The 25,523-nt window shown below is 44.6% G+C and overlaps 1 protein-coding gene across 3 annotated transcripts in view; it reads right to left on the reverse strand.

Moving 5' to 3' along the window:
- Window positions 1-25,523, reverse strand: part of LRBA (LPS responsive beige-like anchor protein) — a 1,864,610-nt gene that overhangs the window by 585,251 nt on the left and 1,253,836 nt on the right. The window lies entirely within an intron of this gene.

Consider the following 25,523-nt stretch of genomic DNA (forward strand, 5'->3'; position numbering starts at 1 on the left):
ATCATCCAGTACGCAGTATGGATTTTCAACCTGTGGTTTGTCGGATGGAAAACAGAAGTAATTCTTAATTCTTGCAGGCAAGCCCTCTCACTCACATGCTTAATTTCATGGAATCCATTACTGATTCTCTAATGTATTTTTGCATGGATATTTTTTGTAGCTTTACTTGCACTCTCATTCATACTCACTGAGCTACAAAACAAAGACATAAACTTTTATCTTTTTTTAAACCATAAAAGCAGACTCTAAAAAGTACCCTTTAGTTTTTTTGTGTTTTTTTTTTTTTGAGGGGGGTGGGTGGTGCTACAAAAAAAAATAATACAACTAGAAAAGTGGAATAGGAACATAGGTAATAAAATATATATTTTTTGCACTTCTGCTAGAGTAGCTCATTTACTCTGCTCGCCAACAGAGGTCACCATCCTGAAGACAAAGCAGTGCAAGGCAACACTGATAATGAAGTATACAAAAAGTGATGGATGAAATGCTTGAATTAATCTTAGCCAGTGGTATTTAATCAGGGCTGTACCCTAGTCCAAAGTTATTTTGTACACCATGCCATCTCAGTTTGGACCCAGCCAATGCAAGTCAGTCCCTACATTTTCCAATAGGAACAGTCAAGCTCAAACTGCCAGGCCAGATCCTGCATGAATCAGAACACAAGTAACACAAGACCGGTTTCGCCCTTGTTTGGGCTCATCAATCAAGTATTGCTTGGCTCCAATGGCACGGTGTGCACAGGACACACATCTGGGTATACCCACCCCACTTAGAGCGTCAGACTGAAGTATACAAAAAAGTGATAGATTGAATGCTTGAATTAATCTCAGTCACTGGTAATTACTGGGGACTGCATCCCAGTCCATGATGATTTTTACACTCCATGCCAACTCAGTAATTTCCAGTGGCCTGGCAGATGTACAACACCAGAATACCCAGTGCCTCAATGCTGCTCTGACGGCCCTGGCTCGAGTCCATAAGTCCCTTGGAGACGCTGCTACGGCCATAGCATAGAAATGTTTTGTGCAAAAGATGATCCACATGAACAACATTCACTTCCGGGCTGCCTTGTCCTTTTAGTGTCAGAAAAGCCAATAAAATGCTGGTCATCTATTCATTGCTTCTTCATGCGCTCGATGAAAAAGCTAATAGCTTCTTTTGCATTCAGCCCGTTAACCCTCTACTTCTCATTCGAGGGTTGAGGTTGAGTGAAAATGGCAGAAGGAAAGATGGACTAGTCCATGTGGGAGGGCAATACCACTTTCAGAAGAAAGGAAGCGCAAGTTCGCAACAACAATTTTTCTGGCAACAAAGTGGTATATCAAGTTTGCACTGACAGTGCCTGCAGCTCACCGACACAGAACACAGTAGTAAATGTAATGAGGAATATCATCTAAACAGTCAACAATCTCATTCAATAACTGTTCATATACTCAAAGGGGGTGTACACCAAGAACGTGAGAACCAAATTAAGGTCCCATTGAGGTATAACAAAGGGTGCTCTTCTCCGCCTGCAGGACACTCTCAACGATTCCTTTGGCCAACAGAGACTGAACTGTTTGGTCAAGAATGTGGGCATCATCTTTCTAAGTCTGAATATACACAAATAGAATGTAGGGGGATGGTCTAAAAGGGACGGCCATAATCATGATAAACAATCTGCAAGGAAATTAAGTGCCAGCCAGGCAGGAAGAAACACATTCAGACCCTTATTGCTGTGCAAGACCATGGGTGGGGGAATCCAAGCAGACTGGCAACAGTCATGACAGGCAAGGAGGAGGACTGTTTTCCATGTGAGGGTCAAGGCAGCTGCTCCCATCACTCTTCCAGGAGCCAGAAAAAGACTGTGCTAACTGTTCTAAGAGTTATGAGGAATGCCTCTGGCGACAGACAAGGAGCCAAGGGTATCCTCTCAACTTTTGGTATTTCTGGTGGAATTAACAGATGAGAGATAACAAACCCAAAGAACTTGCCTTTGCAGGGCTGTCTTCAAAGCGCTTAAACACACAGTTGACTGTTCACCAAAGAGTCTGGCACCATCAGATGTCATATTCATTAGGAATCCTTTGACATGGGTCCAATCACAAAACCTGAGAACTATGCTGAGGCCCATGGCACGACATACACAGCCCACTCTGTCCAAACCAGCCCTCAATATATACTCAGTCATGCCCTGCCCATTATGGCTTGTGTGAGAAAAATAATTTCCGAATTCATCAGGAATGGATAGCAAGAGCTCACTAGCCATATCCAAAGGGGATGTTATTAGTGCCCCAGAAGACAGTCTGCGTACAGGGGCTCAAAAACAAAACTGGTAGAAAAATACTTCATCCCAAATGCATCAATGCCTGTCTAGAGGCTAAGTAGGTCATGCACTGGCATTCACATTGTGGAAGGAAGTTTAACCACCAAGCTCTTTGGAGTTGACTGTTGAGCCAGTAAAGCCGGACCCCCAGAGACCAACCTATGACATCTAGCCTCCAGATGACGTCCTGTATTTGGAGGCAAATACAGCTTTAATCAGATAACCATCAATGTTTCTGTCAAAGTATCTGTGAATAGCCAGCCGCAAGGATTCTGAAGCAGCAAGCCAGGCTCCAAGATGTCCATTTGTAGATTCACCTTAGTCACTGTCTTAAGTAGCTGAAGGTTCAGCACTTTTGCAGATCTATGGACAACTACTGCAAAAGAGGCAATGTCCTCTATAGGGGTTCTGGTGGGGAGTCTAGCTCTGTCTCAGGAAATGTATCCTTCAGTAAAGCTAAATGTAGGTCAGCATCAGTGTGATGAGCAGTGAGCAAATTGTCTGCATCCTCGTCTGAACATTTTGCTGACATAGAACAGAATCGGAAGCTGATCAAAAAAAGGCTACCAGCCTAAGATGGAACTGGTTTTAGGACAAGGCTAGTGTTCATCAAAGATTGGGGGCTGTGTCCTGTTAATCTTGTAATCAGACACAGGCCTGAAGTGGTCTGATGTCAACTCTGGATCAGAAACAGGTGCCTTTGGTGTCTAGGCTGGCACTGGGGAGGCAGAGGCAGAAAACTTCTATGGCACAGGAGTAAAAGCATGGACAGGGTACTGGGAGGAGGCCCAAAGGGGCCAGTAAGCACTGGGCAGGTCACACCAATAGAAGTCGAACTGGAGGACTGAAGGCACTCCAGAGAGAGCCAACATCATCCAGAAAAGGTGCAGCATGGGCTCACAATGGTCTCTTTCTGCTATAAAGGTGAGGACGCCCAGGCAGCTCAGGGAGCATTGGGAGGAGCCTTGGAATAGGTTCTCAGATGGACAATGGGAGAGGGGTCGGGTCCTTCAAATGCAGACTGCACAACTTTTCCAAGGAACAGGAGTGACTGAACGGAGAAGAGTCCCACATGAACCCCTTGCATATATGGTAAGACCAGTCTCTAAACTTCGTCTTCCCCAGGGACAGTGACTTGGAATAGGATCAGGAGCATGCTTACACCTTGGACTGAGTGTTCTCTTAGGAAAACTGCCTGACAGTTTTTGGTGTGCAGCAATGTACTGCTGCTCCTATCGCTCTCCCTGATGGCCTTCCCATGCATCACAAAACATTTATCACAGGACTTTGAGTTGTGATCAGATGGTAACCACAGGCATATGTTTTAAAAATCTGTGACTTACATCTCCATCCTGCATTTGAGTCATGGCTTCAAGCCTGAGTTTAAAGTCAATGAAACATTGACAAAAGTTGGGAGCAGAGCTCCAAATTAAAGGAGCAGAGGGATTCACCCACGTGCAGTCCAGTGCCATCACTTCTGGAAGTGATGAGGTCACTGGGGAGTCCGATGGCGCCAGTTGTTGGTGCACAACATCAATTTTAAGACAAGTTCCATATCCAGTCTGATGCCTGGGGAATTCAAAAGGTGAGAAATCTATGGTTAAAGTATCCCTAAAAAATATATATATATCTACATCTTTATATATCTATCTCCTGCGGCCAGGCCCTGTGGCCCAACCCCCATTTGGTAGCAACCCAGGAGGGGGGCGAGCAGCTCTCCTTCCCCGGGCCAAATACAGCAGCAGGCCCACCCAATTACTAAAAAGGGGGGGGCTGCACAACCCCTCTTCCCAGGCCAATTTCGTCCCAGGGGGCCCCATAACTAGCCCATTTATAAAACGATTTTGGCCCCGGGGACACAATCCCCTAGGGCCAAGCCAACTCGTAAAAGGGGAGGGGGCCACATGGCCCCCACCCTCCCAGGGCAGACTTTGACCCTGGGATCCCATCTCCCAGGGCCCGGCCATTTGTTGCTGGGTGTCCTGGTCCCACTCAGGTCACACAGAGTGCACTTTTGGGCACCGCAAGAGGGAGCCTTAATCCCCAGTGGTCCATGTTGGCTCCCCGCCTCCAGCAGGAGCCGGCGTTGCTCTCACACGCATGAAGCAGCAAAAAATGCTGCTCTCTGCATGCATTTCATCTGTTTCCCTACCTGAAAAGTCTGCCAACTACTGGGAGCGGAATGATAGTTTGATCTCGCTTTGGCCCCTCAGGACATAGGGAGCTGGCCCTGGGGGCCATATATGACTCCAAGAGGGGGTGGGGGTGCAGCCCCCCCCTTCTTTGTTATTGCGGGCCTGCCCTGGGGAGGTGGTGGTCCCTGGGTCCCTGCATCCCCATTTAAGTTTATCCTTTTGGCCCCAGGGGGCTAAGAAAGAGGGTCTGCGCAACCCCCCTCATATATTGGCCTACCCCAGGGCCGATATCAGTTACTGGAAGAGGGCCGGTGCACCCCCCAACATAAATATTAATCTTTGCCCCCGGGACCTGGCCACTCGGGGGGCCAATGTGTAAACAAGCATGGGAGAAAGCACTCTAAAAAATAAAAATAAAAATTGTCGGGATTCGCGGACCCTCAGCATTTACTGCTGCAACATATTTTTAAAAAAAATGCTTTTTGGCCCTGGCAGGGTCCCTGTTGGTCCCCACCACCAGGCCTATGGTTCGGGCTATTCCTACCCTGCTCCTGCCCCATCTCTTTCTTTTCTCTTTTTTTTGGGGCTCAGCTGATTCAGAGTCTCAAAAGGGCTGGCAACAAATCCTGGCTGAAGTGCTGGTGGCCAATCACATATCAGCATGGGACTGTTGGATTCGTGGAGGATCCACATCCCTGGATATCTATATTTTTATTTCTTTAAATATCTCAAGAACTACTGAACTGATTTATACCAAATAACAAAAAGAGATCTTTGTGGACCAAGATCTACCTTCCTGCCAAATTTGATTTAATTCCATTCAGCAGTTCAGGCTGTAGTTGTGTTCAAAATTCCTATGGAAAATTGTATGGGGAAAATGTGTTTTGGGATCCCTCTTTTTCTCGGTCCGTGTTTGATGTGTCACTCTGAAACTTTCAAGTCTGCAGCCGAACAAATTAGTGTACAAGTTTTGAAGATTTCGTGAAGATTCACCAAACTGCACCAAAGTTATTGGCAAAACAAAAAAAACGCCTTGTCTATGTGAATTAGGTCCTAACTATAACTACCTACTGGCGCCCGTCAGTAGGTAAGGAAGATAGAGAAATAGACAGATAGATAGGTATACACATTGATTGGTACCAATAAACGGTTGCAAAAAGTAAACAACATTCCATGTATTAAAGGAGCAATGAAATGTGAGTAAACAGGACTAAGCATATAAAGTCCCACTGATGTAAATTGGCCAAATGAAACAAAACCAAATATTCATGCATACAAAACCAGATTTTGAAATCCTGTAGGGGTGCCCCAACCCGCCTTCAAAAAGATCACACACACCCCTATGCTAAGAGGAACGAGATGGGTGAACAAAAGATTTCTATTGATGCTCTAAAAGTTATAGTAAACATATACGTACAAGAACTAACAGTTTAAATAGAACTACAAATAAAAATATATTAGGAAAAGACAAGCACCTAAGAGCTTAAACCAATGACTATAAATAAATCCACCCATCAAAAGCACTCAATTTGTCAATGCGACCATTTTCGACAATCATTTCAAATGACAATAGGCTATCATAAAATATGCAATTTGTCCACTTGGTGATAGGGCTATCGATGCATCCGGACACACTCAGTGTGTAGCACAAGTGAAAATCTGACAGCACCTTAAGCCACTTACCAACCACATTTCAATTATGCGCAGTTTGACTATAGCATCTCATTTCCAAAGTTTACGTGCAGAGCAAGAACTTAAAGCTATTGCTCCAGTAGGATGGGTGTCAGTTTCCTTGCACCTACTACCCACTTTCTTTCGAAAACAGTGAGTGAACTATTTTAACAATCACGGAATATAGGCTCATAAACCTTTTATGACTAAGTTGCAACAAAATAAAAAAAAATACCAGGAACGGAGAAGAAGCAATAAAATTTAAATACACACTAAAAAATGTGCAGTAAATAGAAACACATGTATGTACCAATTAAAACAATTATCCTCAGAATTAAACGACAAGCTGGGTGTTTACTGAACTGAAGAAGTAACCACCATCTAAACAATCTCTGCACAGACCATTTGAATAGTGACAAGAAAGTCCATTACTTAAAAAAAATACGAAAAGGTCTGATGATAATTTTTCAAAATAAAAAAGCCTTTCTTTAGATAATCCTGGGATTGATCATTGGTCTGGTCTTCACAGCACAATGTAAGCCAAGCAAGAGGCTGCATAAATCCAGTAAACATCTTGCAGCGCGCAGAAGGTGACAGGCATTTGCCAAGGACATGGAAAAACCAAAGATCTGGCACTCCATTATCAAGGGGCGGGCCAGGACCTGAGCAGCAGCAGTGGGTATGCATACTCTCAGCGAAGAACAGCAATTTGAAGGCAAATTAATTTGAAGTAGAAACTCACAATATTTTAGTTTAAAAGTCGGCAGCACTTTAAACTTAGCCGTTAGCCAAAAACGGACGATCCTTGCGAATGATCTAAAAATACAGTCTAAAACTGCTTTAAAAAAATGAATGCTTGCAGGTTTCACAAAGGACATTTATATAGTTTGCCTCCCTCATTCTACCCACTAAGATCTACACGCATGAATGAAGAAGTTACTTCCCTTTGGTAACGCATTATCTGATAGAGACCAGATCCAGCCACAGATTCCTTACTTTAGAATCTTCCCCAGTAGTGAGACTGGATCTGGAAACTTTTTTCCCCCAGCATGTCTGCGCATCGAAAGAGGGTGCCGCTCGGCTCCGTACAGACTTCGTCCACCGGATATGACATCAACAGTGTCCATATAACTTCCTAATTGACTGTCAGTTTCTTCTGAGACTATATTTTCACGCTCAAAATGTGGGACCACATAGAGAAACTGGCTATGAAACAGTGTTCTAAAATAAAAGTCACTCCTGTGCCAAATAGTCATTGAATTCTCAATTCGGGATATGATTTCTTTGAGACAAAAGATGACTCAGTTCGATGAGCGGGGAGAATGGGAGGGTCGTTAAGGAACTTGTGGCTAGATCCTGTCTCTACTAGATAATGCATTACTGAAGGTAAGTACCTTGTTCATCTGATAGATACTGCAGATTCCTTACGTTAGAATCAGATACTAAAGTCATACCCTTTCCAGAGCAGGGTCTGCAAACTGAGACCCTTAAAAGTCTCTAAGTAAAACGAAACTGGTCTAGAACAAGACAAAAAGACCGAACCTTCATAATAATTTAGGTGAGCAATAATATACTCTACAACATAAAAACCTGTGGGAGGAACCACAGGTAAACAAAGCCACTAGATATTAAAAAAACATGAGAATAAAATTATCCATGTTAGTACGACAACTATGTGTTACAATTGACCCAACATTATAATAATACTATTTGCACCCTTAATGGCGTCCGAATCCAAGCATGTTTACCCCATAAGAACATGTGAAATGGCCACAGTAATAAAGTGATAAAGACAAAGAAAGCATGGAGAACACATTGCCCGTGACAGCAGGACAATTTTGCTAAGTGACCCTATGAATATAAAATAATTTGCTTGTATATTCAGACCCTAACTGCATGTTCAATATTTGTGATATATAGATCAGCAGGCCATGCCACTGAGCAATACCTCTATGTCATATTAAGGTCTATCCTAGCCACACCTGCTCTGTATTAAAAAAAAAAAAAACACACAGAGATTACAAATGCTCTATTAAAATGAAGTTGAATACAACAATAGCAACTATTGGCACAGAATCAGATTTTTCCCTCGGATACTTAACTAGAGATAATACAAATACCTCTAGAATATGTCCTAATATATACTGACATAGGAGTAAAATAATAAAACACCTATGTACTAATAAGAGTAAATTATTACTTATAGATACAAAATAAAGCTGACTAAGCCTTCAGACCATACTGATACAACAGTATGGAACCTATAGTGGATACCTTTCCACTTAAGAAAGCAACAGCCATCCAAACCAACAAATTAATACAAATTGTCTGAGAGACTACCATCAAGCAAAAAAAAAATATATATAAATTATATATATATATATATATATATATATATATATATATCCAACAAAAACAAAAAAATATTTATATCAGCACGCTCAGGATTCAAACGCGTTTCGGCTGACACAGCAGCCTTGGTCACGTGATATTCATCACCCATCCACCATTGCTAAATACTAACCAGTCATGGACATAAAAATGAGACAAACAGCAGATACCAGATAAGAGAAAGAAAAAGACAGAGAACCTTAGACTCAAAACCTCCTAGAAAATTACAACCTAGTAGAAAATTTCATTTAGAAATGTAGACATTTTTTTGATGCCAGATCACTTTAATATCTGGCACACACTGGAATGATAATAGATATGATAAGATATTGCCTGATGAACAACTTTTTCTTGTTTAATGGGGTCCTTTATCATCAGATCCTTGGGACTGCGATGGGCACTTGCTTTGCTCCGAGTTTTGCCTGCCTTTTTTTAGGCTGGTGGGAAGAGAATATATTTAAAGATGAAGAAAAATATCCAGAAACCAGTCAGGCAATTCTATGGCTAAGATATATTGATGACCTTTTCATTATTTGGAAAGGTTCTGAGGAAGAAGCTTCCCATTTTGTTTGTAAATTAAACAACAATGATTTGAATATAGGTTTGACATATAAAATGAGTAGGTCTTCTATTGAGTTTTTGGATACACTGATAAAGATTGATGAAAATAAGGTTAATACTGAACTCTTCTGAAAGTGCACAGCAGGTAACAGCCTATTACATGCGTCTAGTGGACACCCAGAAAGACTTAAGTGGAGTATCCCCTATGGAGAGTTGCTAAGGGCTAAAAGAGTTAGCAGCACTAATGAAGCTTTTGAAATTGAGCAGAAAGAGATGATCTTGAGATTCAAACAACGGGGGTACCCTGACTGGGTTATCAAAAAAGCAATTGATAAAATCAAGGTTATACAAAGAACTGACATCCTTTTTGACAATACTCCCAAACAAAAGATGGATAGTAATGATGACATCAGACTTATTATGACTTATAGTGATGATACAAAACAAGTTAGGAATATAATTGCAAAAAATTGGAAGATACTAAAAAGTGATCCTGTTATTGGTGATTTAATACTAAATAGACCTCAGATTACGTACAGAAGAGGACGTAGTTTACAGGACATGGTAAGATCTCATGATATTACCACCATGTCACAACTCAAACAACATGGCTTACAAGGTTTCTTTCCCTGTGGGCATTGTAAAGCATGCCGTAACAGTGTTATGCGTAAACAATATGCACTATGCAAACCCGGTAAAAACAGGTTAATTAACCAATTTATAACATGCAGTACTCCGTTTGTTATTTATATATTGGAGTGCCCTTGTCAAAGATGGTACGTTGGCAGTACCAAACATAGTGTTAAGAAACGGATTATGGAACACATGCGAGCCATAACTTCAATTGATGATCATTATCCTGTAGCGAGGCATTTCAAAGAAAAACACAATTCCGATTGGACTCAGTTGTCTTACTTTGGCATCGAACAAGTCCCTCCATTCCATAGAGGGGGCAATAGGGAACTAACATTGAGGAAAAAAAGAGTCAAAATATATTTTAGATTTAGAGACAAAGATACCCAAAGGATTAAATATTGGGGAGGAATTGAATACCCATCTATATGATAATTGAGAACTAACCATAATTGGGTATGGTATTTTCAACAGGACATTGTGTAGTGACTAACTTTAATGAACTTAACAACTGTTCTGAATACTAATAGAGTGTGTTAACAGGGGATGTATTTTTAATTTTATTTCATTTTCTATAATTGGGATAGTTTTAGGAGGACGTTTTTTAGACTTGGGTATAAATGGTCATTTATTAAATGTATTTATGTGTTTTTTCAGATTTAATGGGTCGGATGAAACTAATGCTGCTTTCCACCTGCCACCGCGCTCTCTCTACATTGCACGTTATTGGGTGTTGTCAGTGCTGATTATGAGATAAGAAAATGCCAAAAGAATCTGTTCGATATTGCTGATCTGTCCCATTAACATCAACTGTATAAGTAGTGATATAGGGGTCTTACTATTGCAGCTAGTATGGTTAAGGTTTTTAATTAATTTTTACACCGCGTAGTTGTAGTTCACCATTGGACTTATAAGTAACAATACTTAATTATGATACATTAGTCTGGTGGACTTTCAATCTATGATATAATTTTACCTTCCGTCCATGCATGTCATTTTACCCCATTATATATATCTATCTTTACGGTTACATGGTTGTATAATTATGTATTTATATATTTATATGTCTATATATTTATACATATTTATTTATTTATCTATATATGTGACAATTGTGTATATTGGTACAGATCTGATTAGTTAATGTAACCCAGATGAAATTTTCTACGAGGTTGTAATTTTCTAGGAGGTTTTGAGTCTAAGGTTCTCTGTCTTTTTCTTTCTCTTATCTGGTATCTGCTGTTTGTCTCATTTTTATGTCCATGACTGGTTGTATTTAGCAATGGTGGATGGGTGATGAATATCACGTGACCAAGGCTGCTGTGTCAGCCGAAACGAGTTGTGTTTTGATTAAACTTGTCTTTCACTTTACCTGAATCCTGAGCGTGCTGATATATATATTTTTTGTTTTTGTTGGATTTATGATTACCGGCTTGCTCCTGCCTGTCTCTGCACCAACCCTTTTGGGCCATATGAGTTCATTTCGAGCATTCGAGTTGACTATATATATATATATATGCCTTAATAGTAGTATAAAGTTTAATAAGATAGTCAATTTGAGGAAGAAACCTTGGTAACCTGGTGGAAACCAAGGTTAGTACGTGACCCTACTATAGGAGTAGAGACCCATCTACAGATGATCTAGAAAAGGTCTCCCATACTTAAACTAGAACATTTAAAGGATTCAGTAATAAAAAGAATCCAACTGATTTTCTAAATTTTAAACCCAAACTACCAACAACTAGGGACAGTTTAATGATGACAATATTTGAGAAAATTCACCGCCTTGAGAGCCTCATAGGTGATTTTCTGAGCTTTACAAATACTAGATATATTTATTTGTCACCTAGAAGAGCAAGGATTCTTCAATTCAGTAATAAAAATTTCTATAGAAAGTGGACATTATAAGACAAACACCTACTCCTCTCATGCACAAACAAATATGAACATCTCCGTATAGAAGAAAATGTACACGATTAGAGGGAAAGGTTCTTCAAAAAAGCAGGATATCTTAAGTGTTATAACGGCCCTTAAGAAGTCAAGAATATAAGCACTTTTCACAATGGAGTGAATAAAATCGATCGAGAGACTATAAAAGCATGACATATTCCTAGGAAAAAGAAACACTGTTCGAAGAACATGTGTAAACCAACAATGTCCACACAAAGGTATAGAATGGCCCCCAAAACTGCAATGGCTATATGACAGAAGTTTAAGAACAGAAACACATAGGAGTCATTACGACTTCGGCGGACGGGAAAGCCTGTCTGCAGATGTCCCGATGGGTAGGGTTGCCGTCAATGCAGCTGCCTTCCCACCGGCCCCATTACGAATTTCCTGCTGGGTCAGCAGGCGGACACAGAGTTTCCGCCCACTGGCCCAGCGGAAAAAGGCCTACAGCATTGTCTCTGGCTCGTGATAGAGCCAGCGGCAATTCTGTAGTGCGTAAGGTGCATCAGCACGCGTTTCAAAGTTCACTGTCTGCAAAGTAGACAGTGAATTTTGAAATAGGGCCCCCTGGGACACCCTGCACCCCATCTCCGGCAGCCTTCTCATGGCGGGGTTACTGCCATGAAACTGCTGGCGGAGAAGGGGGTCGTAATCCCCAGAGCGGCGCTGCTTGCAGCGCTGCCCTAGTGGATTAGGACCATCAGCACCACCAGACAGTCCTGTGGACAAAAACTGGCGGTGCTGGCGGTCCGACCGCGGCGCTACCGCCACGGTCGTAATGTGGCAGTTGGACAGCTAAAATTGGCTGCAGTCCGACGGCCACCACGATCCTGGTGGTCATTAGACCACCAGGGTTGTAATAAAGCCCATAGTGTCTTAAGGCTCACAAGACAATAACCTTCTGGTGTACAATGTACTAAATCTAGCAAAAGTAGAGAACCTGTAATATGAATGATAAGTAATGTCATGCATCACTCAACACAATGCATGTATCCAGGGTAAAAATAGAACCCATATAAACAAATAATGAAGGTCACAAGCAACCCTCTTTGAAAACACAAGAAGGAATTTTGAGACAGAAATCCTCAATAGGGTATAATCCCATCAATGGAATATCATTCTGCTGGGGAAATACCACAAAGAAGTAAAAGAGACACTTCTACATAATAACCACGATTAATAAGAGGTGTATTTAATTACACTCCCTTATCAGATGGTAAATACATTCTGAGACTCCCCTGGAGCTGCTAATATCAACACTTCTCTATAAGGGATAGTAAGTAAGAAAAAATAACACAGTACAGAGGGGAGAACTCTGTTCCCTCAAACAAGGGACTAACAGTTCATAAGATGAGCTATCCCGGCCCAGCAGGTACACACACATGTACAAAAATATGCTCAGTAAGGTAAGGTACATACCATGAAGGTATCAACTCTTGAGTCCAAGCTCTTCTTCGGAGTAAAGAAAACTGTAAGACCTGTATATCAGGTGTCATTTAACAAACAAAAAAGGATAAACAGCTTTAGAGCTGTCATCAATAAGCCTGGAGTGAAAATCCACCACTTCTGCACCACCTACTGTAGAACAGAAACAAAGCAACAGTGCATCCACACAATGTTATCAAAACACCACTAAGAAAGTTGCCTGAAAGCAGCAGGCATGAAAGCCCTCATAGGGTCATAAGGTAATATGTACCCCAGGGAGGGCCAAAAATAGCCTGTCATTGACATTGTAAGAACTAATTCGTACTGCAGAAAGCAGGAACACCCCACCGGGTGCTATCACTAGGTGGAACAGACAAAGGAAAGACAAAACTGCACGGGCACTCCCCAAGGATGGGTTTATTTGTGAGAAAAGGTAATACAAATGTCCCCAATATGTATGGGAGTATGGGAGGAATTGGCTAGGCAGACTCTATTGAAGAACATCGCTAGTTTGCTGTTCCACTCCAACTGTCTCCAAAACTTCTTAAAGCAGCATGTGCGCCAAATAAATAGGCTCCATCAAAAGGCATGTAAAGTGGCTTGAACAGCTTCTGAAAATCCGGAGGTACGTAACCAGGCACTGTGACGTAGTGCCACTGAAGAGGCCATGGCCCAAACCACAGAGTCAGTGGCAACCATACCACAATGAATGATTAACTTAGCTGCCTGCTGGTCATCTCAGGTCAAAGGGGCAAGATCATTCCGGGTATCATCCGGCAATGATGGCAAGATGCGTCCAAATGAGTCATATAATAAATGGGAAAAATGTCCAAGAACGCAAGACGTATTAAGAAAGTGCAGAACAGAACTAGTGGAGGGCAAAATCTGCCTGCCACAAGTATCATGTTTTCTGGAATCACTATCAGAGGAACCAGAGAGAGAGAGAGTTGATATCAAGTAATGCAGAAACAGCCTGCACCACCAAACTGCAAGGAGTAGGATGTCATAAAAGGCAGGCAGTATCACCAGGGGCTGGTCGATGCCTATGAGATATAGCCCCATCAATAGGGGCGCCTGTATCAGGCTTATTCTAAGCCCCTAAGAAAATATCATGTCATGTAGGGCTTTACTGTAAGGAAGTATCGGCTCAACCCCTGTTTGACTGTGATGGAGGACACCAATCAGAGGATCAGTAGACAATTCGATGGAAGAAAGTCTCAGATCTAAAACTTCAGCAACTCGCCTCCACCTGTCAGCTAGAGAGGAACTCGTCTTCATAACAAGGCTAGATGGGGAAAGGAGGCCCAAGGCCGGACAAGAGTCCAAGCCACTAGCTGCTCCTAGATCATTCAACCAATAGTCCTCCATAAGACGCTGAGAAATTTGCAGAAACCCCAACTCATGCTCAGCACCTTCCAAACCATGTCCCTATGAAGGACAAACTTGAGGAGACTACCCAGAAAACTGGGGGAGCATGACTGGCAACACGTCGCCGTACCCAACGTCGACCAGTGCTGAAATGACTCCATCTTAACATCAGAAGGGGCATGACTCCAATTTGCACCACCAGCAGCGTCACCTGAGTCAGCTGATCAAATATCAGAGCCAGGGCTTGCTTGTGTCGTGACTTACCAGGCAAAGTTGATGGAGCTTAGTACGAAAAGGAGACTAAGGTCAATAGGAAGTCTGAGACGACTGACAGCTGCGCCGCCATAAACTTCCTACGGTGCTCCCACAGTACCTTCGGTCAAAGCTGATGACCGGAGTCGCACTCTACGGAGTCATGGTGCTCACCCAGGCACCACATACAAATTGAGTAGCCAACATTTGTCATCCAGGGTTTAAACACCGAAAACAGACAAGGAAAAGCATCCCTTTTAAATATTAATAAGTCAACCCTACGTAAGCCTTGTAGCCCACAAGATAGGGTGCATGGCATTTAAAACTGGAACATGTAGATAATTAATGTTACCATGACCCTACATTGACGAAGCCCTTAAAGCTATTTTCGCTGTGGTAGGCCTAGCTATCATATGTAGAACAGAATGCAGATTAAAATACTAATACTGTATATTGAGAATGGAGTCACCTAGAAAAATGATTAAACTACTATTTTTAAGTTATTAAAAATCGAATTCAATGCTGAAGTCAGATTTTTCATAAATACTAAAGAATAGTAACTTTTAGAATGTTACCCATTACCTGCCTCAACTGTCAGAAGGCTAATTAGAATGAGCCTCTGCCATCTTTCAGTCTGTGCTCAGCCTTGAGTAGGCGTGAACGAAGTGTGAAATGCCCCCCAGGAGTAATCAGTGGGATGACCGGAATGGGCAGAGGTGGTTCCTTTGAGCTCCAGAGAATATTCTGAACTGGGATTCTGTAACACTACATTGACAAATACTGCTTGACAGGTCTGTTGTACCACAGGTAACACTTGGGCTGCATTTGAAAGGTAGAAACAGGTAGTCTGCGAAGACAATTCTTTCGTATCCTCTGTCTGGTTGCTGAGAGGCCCTGCTTTAGTCCTACCAGACTTCTGTCTCCAGGTTTGCTGTGAGCACACTGCTTGTTTTAAGCTGGATTTTAGAGTTAGTTGTGGGAGGACACTAAGATTATCATAAAACCGTCCCCAGATAAACACAGCACTCAAAGCCCACGTTTAGTGCTGCAGAACACTTTCACCATCTTGAAAATGCCCCGACACCTGCCATTTTAGGCCTGTTTGCAATAAGGCAAACAGGAACTGCTACAAACCTGGGTAGGGTTACCTATGGATCTTTTAACCCACTGGTTTGGGAGGAGCCAGGAGTCACCCCACCCACTAGCTAGTGCCAGGAATAAGTGTGGCACCCCCATGCGTCCTCTTCAGAACACTTTCTGTACCTGCGGAAGCTCAGAAGAAGCTTGGACCTGCTGTCTGGAATGTGAGAGGAGTCCTGAAGGACTGAACCGGTTCCCTCTTGTACCCAGGAAAAAGACATGTACTCCAAAGTTCAGTTGGCTGACCTCCTGTGGTGCTATAGGGAGACAACAAGCTGCAATAGGTCTTTTCCTGGAAGTACCTAGCTGACCAGTGGCAACTGGCCAGGGGTGGACTCTGCTTTTGGCCTCTGGCTGACACCCTGTGAGTCTCTTAGTGCCTCAGCTGAGGTTCTGGGGAGCATTAGGAGTGTTCTTCTGTGGCTTATTGGGACTCAAAAGACTAAGTTGGAAGGTAAAACCTTTGACCAGGAAAAACCTGTTTGGTGTATCCAACCCATGATCCACCACAGTCAATCTCAATTGCTCTTAGGTCCCGGTCTACAGTGACCACTGACCATCTTTGCAGCTGAAGTTTTTTGGATACTATTTTTACACAAAACTTAAAAAATTAATCTCTCAGGTTCCTCTCATTGGATTTTTTGTCACTTTGCTTATTACATTTTACTCAATATTTCAAATTTTTCAAATGTTTATTGTTTATCATTTTTACTTTGTTACTGTTTCTGTATTGCAAAAATACTTTCCATATTGCGCTAAGCTAAGCCTGTCTGCTGTGCCATAGGTACTAGGGATTTGAGGTAACGTTAATTTAGTGACTTGGAGGTTTCGCCCTGACAAGTGTTGAGATTATTCCTTGAAGTGGGCAGTTGCCCCCATGCCCCAAATAAAAATGCAGTTTCTTACAATACTAATACTGGGCAATGTAGTTTTATTTTTCTGAGAACACGCAAAACTCAAATACAACTTAAAACATGAGTTAGCAGGAAGCATCTAGTTTAAATTGAAAGCACAGAAAAAACAAGTGAAAAACATTGACCTTAACAAAAAGTGAACAGTATGATTGGCCTTCACAGTTCTCCCCAGCTTCTCCCTGATTGCCTGATGACACCAGGGAGGGGTAAGCGGCCCCTTGGGCCAGGGATTTAGCTCCCCCCCAAATTGTTTTGGGGGACAGTTTATTATTTCTAACCCCCCCTCCCTTTGGCGGCAGATGGGGCAATAGCCCTAGGCACTAGGGATCTTTTTGTGAATATGTAGGGGTGGAGGTTGCAGCAAAAAAAAAAATGGCCATGCCAAAGCCACCACCTGTCCCAAAATAAATAGAGTCTTTCTTTTTCCTAGGGGTGGGGTAGTGGGGGCGAAAGCCCATTAGACACCAGGGTATATTTTTGTTTAATAAAAGAGTGATGGGAGCTGCCCACAATGGACAAGGCCATGCTCCCACCATATATATAAATGGGGTCAAAGCCCACTAAACACCAGGGATTATTGTTTTTGTTAGTGTAGGGGTGGGGTTGGCCCAGAATGGGCATGGCAATGCCACCCCCACAAAAAAGCCCACAATCTTCTCCCCCTCCCCTCGGGGAGGGCAGATAGGGATTATTACCCTTCATCTGTCCCCTCCTTCCCCCCATTTGGGCGGCTGCACTTTTTGGACTTGGGTATGTTGCCACCTGGAAAAACCTACCAGACCCAGACACTTCTGAAAACTAAACATCTTGGGGAGTCCAGGGTGGTGTGCTTCACATGCACTGCATACCATTTTCTTACCCACAATGCCCTGCAAATCACCAACTTTTGTACCAATAAAAACTCTGCCCCTTTTGTGTGGGTGCCCAAAGCAGAGTCAGCATAAAAACATATGGGAAAAAACTGCCCTTTGGTTCCCCCTCAATTTCGGCATTTTGTGGGCCTGCTCTGTAACAGGAACTCGCCTCATCTACACAAGTGAGGTACCGTTTTTATCAAGAGACTGAGGGGAATGCTGGGTGGTAGGAAATGTATGGCTGCCCTCAGATTCCAGAACTTTCCATCACAGAAATGTGAGGAAAATGTGTTTTGTTAGGCAAATGTTGAGGTTTGCAAGCGATTCTGGGTAACAGAAGCTGGTGAAAGCCACACACATCACCCCATCCTGGATTCCCCTGGGTGTCTAGTTTTAAAAAATTTACAGGTTTGCTAGATTGCCTTAGGTGCCGGCTGAGCTAGCGCCCAAAATCCACTGCTAGGCACATTGCAAAAAACAAAAAAAAAAAAAAGGGTCTGTTTTTAGTGATAAAATGTGCTGTGTCCATGTTGCGCTTTGGGACGTTTCCTGTCGCAGGCACTAGGCCTACCAACACAAGTGAGGTACCATTGTTATTGGGAGCCTTAGAGGAACACAAAATGGTAGAACAAGTGTTATTACCAACTGTCTTTCCCTGCATTTGCAAATGTAAATGTAAAACAGTGTGTAACAAAGAAGTCATTTTGAGAAATGCCCTCCAATTCACATGCTAGTATGGGTACCCCCAAATTCAGAGATGTGCAAATAACCACTGCTTCTAAACTTCATATCTTGTGCCCATTCCGGAAATATATAGGTTTCCTTAACACCTCTATCTTACTAGCGAGGAGCCAAAATGGCGGCCATGTTGGACGCCTAATCCGTGAGCTCTGACTCGGGCTCACGGTAAACATCCTGAGGGGTGCTCCCGGAGCGGGACTCAGCGCCTAAAAATACACCAACTCAGTCCGGAAGGCTGTCGTGCTGCTGTGGAACCAAGCAGCACGACGAGAGGAGAAGGGACGGCCGGGGCCGAGAGAGGGCCTGTGCGGAAACCGGAGCCCACGGTATAGCGCGTTCCCAGGTGGCCGCGGCAGCTCGGACGGCACTGGATTGCTCGCTGGCCCGGCCGGCGACACGAGGTGATGGGGGCGAATCGGGAGGGGGGTCCCCAACGGAGGGGGACCGTGTCTGCATGCGGCTCCTCTCCTTCCCCCCTCCTCTCTTACATCGTACAGCGGAGGCTGCCGCACTTCATTAGGCCTCCCTCCGTCGGGCGGTGCGCCCTCGCGGCCGGAGTAGTGGCGCAGGGGAGAGTGTGCGCCGCAGCAGGATGCCGGGCACTACTCCCCTGCGCGGGCCTGCCGCCCAGAGAAATAAAGCGAGGCAGGAACGTCGGAGTGGCGGCGGAAAAGTTGCGGTGCAAGCGGAAGCAAGCCGAGCCAGTGGGAGCTCACCCGGGCCTGGCGGTGACATCCATGTGACTGAGGGGCAACTCCCTATACACTGCCCAATATTGTACTCCTCACCCCCGCGGAACGGGAGCAACAGCACCATTGGTTCAGTGAGGGGGCTGGCTGGGCGGGAGGGACTGGAGCTCTCCTCCCCCCGCCATCCTTTATCTTCTATCCCTGCCATCTGGCCCCCCCCTCCCCCGTCCCTGCCAGGGGCAGAACTTGAACGCTAGATCAACACTTGGGACGGGCCGGCTGGAGTGACTTTGACAGCCCAGAACCCCGTTTCGCTGGCGGTGGCAGGATGCACCGGAGGAGGGAATACGCTTCTGACCCAGGACATTCAACTACCAGTGGCAGTGTTTAACATTCATTCACCCACAACCTGAGCCGTCGCAGACCGGCTCGTACAGGGAGAGACGCAAGTAGACTTGGCGGCGCCACGGCGAGTTATCACACACCGAGGGGTGGATACGCGCCACCAGCGAACTCTGACGCCGAAGCAGCACATAACTACGCTGCTCCACACCACGGGTGCTGCCGAACAGAAACGCAACATGGCCGGGAAATCTAAATCCGCGAAAAGCCAAGATCGAAGTACGCCTGGGCCGGCACCGAGCAATCAACAGCTAATACCAACCTTAAAGTCACTGGAAAGCACACTACAAGCCCATTCTACAAAATTTGAAAAAGTACTGCAGGCGATCATGGACACTAAATCCTCCCTGGAACTTAGAATAGACTCAGTATCACAAGACTTGAACCTACTTAAGAGTGGACCACCGCAATCTGGCAGAGAGAGTGAAGTCAACTGAAGATGTGTTAAACGTGGTGAACCCTACGGTCTCGGACAACCAAAAACAAATTCAGCAACTGGACGCAGAGGTGAAGATCCTATGGCGACGCGCCGAAGAAGCAGAAAGCAGATCCCGGCGCAATAATGTACGCTTCCTAGGGTTCCCTGAGAAACTAGCAGAACAGAGTACGGAAATATTCTTAGAGCAATGGCTAATCAAAGAAGTGCTAAATGGGTCCCCATCGAAGTTCTTCTCTGTGGAAAGGGCTCACAGAGTCCCGGGGAGGCCGCCAGCCCCGGGCCAACCACCTAGACCACTGATAGCAAGATTCTTAAACTACAGAGATCGCGATTTAATTCTACAGCAATTCTGCAGTAAAGGCCCATTCCGCCACGAAGACTCAGTTGTTAATGCCTACCCAGACTTCACTCAAGAGGTACAGAAACAACGTAACTCTTTTGCAAAAATCAAGCAACGCCTCCGCGAGCATAATATTAAATATGCCCTACTGTTCCCTGCGAAACAGAGTAATATCAGAAGATCGCACCCACATATTCACCTCCCCTGAAGATGCCTGGACGTGGCTGCATGCCAAAGGCTTCGCACAATCTCAAGAGGGAACGAACGAGGGAGAGGAATGGCTCACTTCTCCATCGCGGAAGAGCACCAAGAAACGTCCCCAGGGTCAACCCACGGAAAAACAGGCAGCAGAAGAAAGCGCAAAAGCACTGAAAGAAACTCCCCTGTACACGCAAAATTCCTTTGAGACACTCCGAGCGGTCCCTACGGCCAACTCAGACTCTGAATCGGTTAGCTCAGACTCCACGATAACAAAAGTGCTCAAGGGCCCGAAGCTCACCCCAAGACCCGCGGATGCACTGTGAATGTAAGCTGCTAAACCGCTTCTCCACCCGAACTGCACGACAAACCGAAGGGCGGTATAGGAGGTAGAAGCGGGAATCAACTCGGAAGACGCCGTTGTCACATACGAGTATCTTTTGAACAATTCATTCCTTTTTACGGTGAACATTGACTAACGTCATTGCGCATGCGGCCCGGGGGGGGCTAACACTCTGGGAGCGCCCATACACATATGCGCAGACTATGTCTGTAGAAGGATGTGAGCCCCGTATAAGAGCCACATCCAGTTGCCAAAATAGCTCCACTTCAGGTATTCGCATGGATACAGGTTTTCTTAAGCAGTAGTGTGTTGTGTAGTTTAGTACGAGTTCATAGTTGTGTGAGGGAACCAGTTGGGGCGGGAGGAGGGGGGGAGACAGTTAAGTTGTGTACAATAGGTCAACTCAGAACACAGAGAACACTGCTGCGGTTGTTAGCCCTAATTATATATTCGGGTGGGATGGGGGAGGTACGGGCGGGCATCGCAGCCTGGAGCAGGTCACACACAGGTACATTACACAATGCTACATGGCTCAGAACGCAAATCTTAACATACAACAATATGAAATAGTCACGTGGAATGTGAGAGGACTGGGAGCACCAAGCAAAAGAGCTCGGGTATACGCACGCCTCAGACGCCAGGGAGTACATATCGCTATTCTACAAGAAACACACCTACTAGAGTCTGATTTACAGGAAATTCGCAGGAAATTTGCGGGAAATGGGGTGGACAGTTAATAGGCACAACATACTCGGCCTTCGCTAGAGGAGTATTGATATGGATAGCAGGAGGTGACCCATTTGTCCAAACCTCGCACAGGATAGACCAGGGGGGCAGATATGTGGCAATAGAGGGGCAATTAGACGGGAGACAAGTATCGTTAATTGGGACTTATGCCCCCAACAGTGCGTTAGCGGAATTTCTGGGCACACTTACCCAGCGTTATTGGTAAACCCTGCAGCCCCGGCCATCAGGGGGGGCCACTTCAACAGCACCCGGAGCGCAGTGTTAGACAGATCAAACACCCTCCCGAAAGGATCCATAAATAGAAACGCCAAGTGCCCCTTGCTGACATGGGCGGGTGATATGAGACTCTATGACCTATGGCAATATTCATTCTACTCAATACCTCACAAAGTGCACACTAGAATAGATATAATATGGGGGACCCTGGACATATGCACACTGACCAATAGGACAGAATACCTGGCCAAGACACTGTCAGACCATTCGCCGCTTAGATTAACACTAAATTGGGACAGGAGATGCTCAGTAATCCCTACCTGGCGATTACAAGTGGAAGCTCTCCAAGATCAGGCATTCACAGAAGGACCGAACACAACACTGAGACAGTACTGGGAAATTAATAAAGACTCCACAGACACAAGTGCAGTAGAGGGGGAGGCACACAAGGCGGTAGTCAGAGGACATTGTGCTTCACGCTGAGATTAGCAAACTGGAAAAGGAACTGAGAATAATGTAAATTGCAGTAGCACGAAATGAGACACCCTACACAGTGCTAAAAGATGCGGGCACAAAATATAATGAAGCAGATTCTCGTCTCCGCCGACACGACCACAAATATCATCTAATGCGCTTACAAACTGAGGGAGATAGATCGGGCAGGCTGCTGGCATGGCTCCTCCGCGAGAACCGTCAGCAGTCTCCCATAGGGATCATAAGGTTAGATGACGGCAAAATGGCCATCACACAAGAAGAGATCAATGGGGCATTTAGGGAATACTACGCAAACCTCTATACCAAACGCACAGTATGAACATCCAAACAACTTGAATCCTTTCTTGCTCGGTCACCCTTGGCACAACTGTCGCAGGCAGACATGTAGAGGCTGGTGGCCCCTCTGGAAATGGAGGAACTTGACTTATCTTTAGCACAGATGCCCAGGAACAAAGCGCCAGGTATAGGCGGCCTCCCAATAGAATACTACTCCACGTATTCGAAACACTTAAAGCCTCACCTGCTGAAAGTGTTCGAGGAGGCATCGAGCCGTAAGATATTGCCTCCTACACTGAGAGAGGCAATGATAGTGGTTCTTCCTAAGCAAGGGCGCGACCCCACAGACGTTAAATCCTATAGACCACTCTCACTCCTAAGTCTCAATTGTAAAATCCTAGGTAAAATATTGGCTAATAGGATAGCTCCCATCATACACACTTTGATACATGACGACCAAAACGGATTTATCTCAAAACGCAATACTTTTTTAAACATCCGTAGATTGCTGAGTGTAATGGGAGACAACCCACCTCTCCTCCCCCCCGGATGCATTTGATGAAATGGTACTTTCATTAGATATCGAGAAGGCATTCGATACACTAGGATGGGACTTTCTATTTACCACTATACGAAGTATGGGAATCGGCCCTAACTACATACAGTGGGTACAGACACTGTACACCAACCCACAAGCTAGGGTGAAAACAGGTGGGGTTATTTCCGATAGCTTCCCCATCACCAGAGGCACCAGGCAGGGATGCCCCCTGTCTCCCTTGTTATTCGCCATAGCGATGGAACCATTAGCGACTACAATACGTGCCATGGAAGCCAGATGGGGAATACTCAGAAGTGGGATACACCAAGTTATATCATTATATGCAGACGACGCCCTAATATATGTGCGGAAAGGAAGCGAGGTGATACCCTTAGTAATCTCACTCTTGAGTGAATATGGCGAGATATTGGGTTTGGTGGTAAATTGGGAAAAATCAGGTGTATTCCCACTAACTATATGGTCCCCGTCGAGAAAGGAAAAGGCCCCAGCAGGACACCTGAAATGGTGTTTTGACACGTTCAAATATCTGGGGGTCCACATATATCATAAAACTGAGGACCTTAGAGATGGGAACCTGGGGAGAGCACTGGCCTCTATGAAGGGGTCGCTGTGTTTCTGGAGTAGACTGCCACTGTCACCGCTGGGCAGAGTGGCGGTGGCAAACATGCTGTTATTGCCCCGGCTGTTATATTACTTCACGGCATTGCCACTCAGGGTCCCCAAGAGCTTCTTCCGAGACCTGAACACGATCCTGCTGCAGCTTATATGGGGAGGGGGCAGAGCACGTGTCGCACTCATCACATAGCAGCGCCCAGTAAACGCGGGTGGTCTGGGCGCCCCAACTTTGAACTCTAATATGCCGCCGCACAGTTACAGTGGATACTGCATTGGATACACAGAACCTCATTGGCGGGGCTACACGGAGAACCCCTGATCACTTGGCTAACAAATAAAATACTGAAAGGGGTGTCTAATAATCCGCTAATGCTAGTGGCACATTCATGTTGGAAGAGATATACACAAAAAGATCACAGAGCGCTCCCTCTTTCCACTGGGACTGATTCCTGGATGGGCCAACGTGGCTAGGACGCACTCGCTCACGGCCTGGACGGAGGCGGGCATAATGACGATAGGTGACTGCTTTGAAGAGGGGAAACTGATGACATTTGAATCCATACAAGCCCTCACAGCAGTGAATCCAGGACAATTCATAGCATACTATGCCATATGTCACTTAATTAAGAAGGCATGGGAGGCCGGAGACCAAGAACCAGTGATCTCCCCCACACTGCATCATATGCTACAATACGATAATCAAATAAAAGTTGTGTCGAACCTATATAAAATCCTGAATAAATTCCCCGAACCTAATTTGGAGAATGTAAGGGATAGATGGAACACAGTTCTACCAAACCGGATACCACAAGAGGACTGGCCGAAAGTCTTATACCACACGCGGGGAGTATCGAGAAATCCCAGATTTCGATACACACAATTTAATTACACACACCAAACGTACCTTTCACCAGGTAGGATTAAACATATGTTCCCCGGACTGGCCCAAACTTGCCCTAGATGCAATGCCCCACTGGCACATTTCTACCATATGGTCTGGGAATGTGCCCAGGTGAATAGGAAGTGGAGCGGGGTGGTAGAAGAGGTCTCGGAGTTGACGGGTCTTGTGTTCGCAGTTGACCCTAACTCCTGTTTGTTAGGGCTGAGAACGAGAGAAAAGAAACATAGGCACCTACATAAGTTCGCAGACCTAGCATACGTGATGTACAAAAGATTGATAGCTATGAATTGGAAAGCGCCCACAGCACCAGATCTGAAAACTTGGCATATTTTAACATTGCGCTGGGCCCGCACAGAATCTCAGGTATTACGAAAACTAGCAAGGGAGGGCCAACAACACACAGGTTCTGAAGCCTGGGAGACGTTAGTAAACAGATTAGAGGCCAAGAACGATGAGAAACCGCCATGAACCTGACAAAAATACAGCACTGGAGTAAAGCTGGATAGCACCCGACCACCTCTGACATAACAAGTAAGTTGGGAGAAATATACCACATTGGATGAGAGTGCTCCCACTCCCACACCCTCAAATCGCTGTTCTCCTCAGCATCTAACAAGAGATGAGTATACAATTAGAATATGAATAATAAGTACCACTACAATATATGCTGCCATTAAGCACCGGACCGGTTCCTCTTACCACCACAAACAAAGCAAGAACCAGCAGGGAATTGTGTAACCAGGCAGCTAATTGTGGGGCACATAACACCACACTGCAAGACCCATCACATAGATACAGCAGACATATACTTTTGAGTATTATAACAAGATCTAAGTTATGTTTTTATTGTTATGTTTGAATGTATGTATCACATCTGATCAACCAATTCCTGACAATGTAAATGCAAAGTTATGGTATCCAGATTTGTATTGAAAATTGTAATTTAATAAAAATATTTAAAAT

Source organism: Pleurodeles waltl, chromosome 1_2, assembly GCF_031143425.1.
Source record: "Pleurodeles waltl isolate 20211129_DDA chromosome 1_2, aPleWal1.hap1.20221129, whole genome shotgun sequence".
NCBI classification, from domain to species: Eukaryota; Metazoa; Chordata; class Amphibia; order Caudata; family Salamandridae; genus Pleurodeles; species Pleurodeles waltl.